Here is a 2,997-nt window from a genome sequence, read left to right as displayed (position 1 = left end):
CTCCAGTTCACCTATTGTGCATCCAACACAGTCTCACCTTTGTGGATTATAACATTACCCATCCCCTCCACACACATATTCCAAACACTCCATCCATCCCTTCTTTGGTTGATGGCCCATGGCACGGTCAGGGGAACACATTGCATACACTACATATGTCAGATACCTGTATGGTTGCGAGGACTACCCTGGCATTTTTCACCTTCCACATGCTGTACATCACGCACATAGGTACCCGCAAATACTTATCTTTCATGACATGGTAGGTACACCTGGGTAATACCCATTCAACTTTGACACATCCTGACAAGAACGGCTTGGACTGCATATGGGCGGATTTTGGCCGAATACTCTGACTATTGGTAGGGTTGCCACCTTTTCATATGGCCAGGATGGGATATATTCCAGACACAAATCAGATTCTACAGGACAACACAAACCCACGGTCAGTACAACGGATAATACTTTTGTTTTATGCCTACATGTTAGCTTATTGTTGTAGCAGTTTATATGCTCCTTCTGTTTCATTTCATAGGTTCATAGGTTCATAGGTTTATACTAGGCTATCTGCCCTAAGGCATTTATAAGCCTAACCCAGAGTTTTTGTGGCTTACGCCACCCCTTATGTTAAAAAATACTGTGCACATTAGTTTGTTGTGCCTCTGTCCAGCAGGGACACAGAGATGATTCCCGGGGTAAACCTATGATCTCCCATCCACCGGTCAAGATTTCTCTTGAACAGAGCCAGCGAGGTGCTCTGCCTCACATGGACTGGGATTTTGTTCCACAACATAGGGAGTCTCTGGCTGACAAATCTATCCCTCCAGCATGTCCTATTTATATCCGTGCTAAGGTTTAAGTCGCTTGCTCTAGTGGATCTGGTAGATTTGGATTTTTTGAGGTGGAGCATGTCCATTAATTCCGGGTTGGACATGGCCTTGTATGTCAGGCACAGGTCACCTCTGAGCAGATGGTATGCGACTGAATAGAGCTGGAGTTTCTTCAGTCTGGCAGCATATGACAGATTTTGGAGTCCCTTTATCCTTTTGGTGAGGAACTTTTGGGGTCTCTCCAATTGCTGCAGGTGTCGGGTGAGATACATCCTGAATGGGGCATTGTACTCTATCATTGGTCTGATAAGTGAAGAGTACAGGGGAACAATGACCTCACTTGATCTGGATGTGAATCCCTTCATGATCAGGTGGGCAATGTAGAAGGTTTTTCTAACCACTTTAGCAATGTGAGTGTCAAAAGAAAGGCCACTGTCAACCTGGGTCCCCAGGTCCCTGATAACCTTTTCTGTGCTTAGTGGATTGCCACCTATATGGTAGCTTGGGGTTACCTTGTTTTTTCCCGAAGGGAATGACTATACATTTTTTGGCATTTAACTTCAGGCCATGGCTCTGGCACCAGGTATCAGTTTCCGTGAGACCCCTCTGAAGGATATCTGTGTCCGATGTACTTTCCACGATGGCTCCCAGTTTGCAGTCATCTGCAAACTTTGTCAGCCATAGTCTTCCTATGTTAGCCTGTACTTCTGAGAAGTAGATGGCGAACAACAGGGGGCCAAGGACTGAGCCCTGTGGGACACCACTTGTGACCGGCTTGGAGTCTGACATGGCGCCAGCTACTGTAACCCTGTGGGTTCTGTCCTTTAGCCAGTTTGCAACCCATCTTGTGACATATGGGTTTACATTTAAGCTGGTAAGTTTCTCTATAATACCCAAGTGGGGTATTGTGTCGAAAGCTTTTGCAAGGTCAAGGTAGGCTGTATGGACTGCCTTTCCCTCATCAATGGCCTTGGTGACTGTTTTGAAGAAGTCGACCAAGTTCAAAAGGCATGATCTGCCCTTGACAAAGCCAAACTGGGTCGGGTCCAATGTCTGCAAGTCCCTATGTCTTTGTTTATGAGCTCCATTACGATCCTCTCCATAGCTTTGCAGACCAGGCTTGTTAAGCTTATGGGGCGGTAATTACCAGGGTCCGTAGAGGCACCGCCTTTGTGGAGTGGGACCACAGTTGCCGTACGCCACTCCTTGGGCACGTATCCTGTGGTAAGGCTAAGATTAAATAGCTGCCTTATGTGCGGGTTTAGGTCCTCATTGAGTTCGTGTAGCACACAGCCGGGGAAACCATCCGGTCCCATTGATGCTGTGTTTTTAGCTTTAGAGAGAGCAGCTTTCACCTGTGCATTGGAGATGTCTGGGAGGCTGCACTCCGCTGGGATAGTTATCTCTTCTTTTGGGGGGGAGAGGGGGGTGAAGTTTGCACTGAACCTGTCTGCCAGTATGTTGGCAATGTCTGTGGGTTCAGTGATTTTTGTATCATTTTGGACTAATTCTGAACATATCTGGGAGTTTCCACCCAGGTTTCTAACATAGCTGAAGAAGGCCTTATGATTGTCTTTTGAATCTATGGCAATTTTTCTCTCAAAGTTGGCCTTGGATGATTTTATGAGTGCTCGTATTTTTTTACTAATAATGATCAAAGGTGTCTTCCCTTTTATGGATTTTGCTCTATCATGTAACAGCTTTCTCCTCTTATTGTAAAGTTTGTTTATGGCTGGGGTCCACCAGACTGGACGTTTGCCCTTGGTTGAAAGAGTCTTGGTTTTATTAGGGATTGCCTGATCCATGCAGTCCTGGAGGTGTTTGTAGAAGGCATTTGTAAGGGCTTCCGCAGCTTGGGTTGTGGTTTCCACTGGCTCGTGGGCCTTGAAGGATACCACACCAGTCTTGAGTAGTGTGAAGTTTGCTTTAGAGAAGTTCTTCACTGTGGTCTTTTTTGTTTGGGGTGGGGGTGGGATGTGGATATCCAGTGAGATTAGTTTATGATCTGATCTCACCAATGAGGGATATACTTCTGGTGTGGAGCATTTTGTCCCCATGTTTGTGATGATGAGATCTAGCATATTTTCTCCTCTTGTGGGAATGGTGACTAGTTGTTCCATGGCATTTGAATGTATGAACTCCAGGAACCTTTGGGCTAGAAAGTTTG

Source organism: Protopterus annectens, chromosome 5.part1, assembly GCF_019279795.1.
Source record: "Protopterus annectens isolate FY-2018-M chromosome 5.part1, PAN1.0, whole genome shotgun sequence".
NCBI lineage: Eukaryota > Metazoa > Chordata > Ceratodontiformes > Protopteridae > Protopterus > Protopterus annectens.
Note: the sequence above shows the minus strand (reverse complement) of the source record.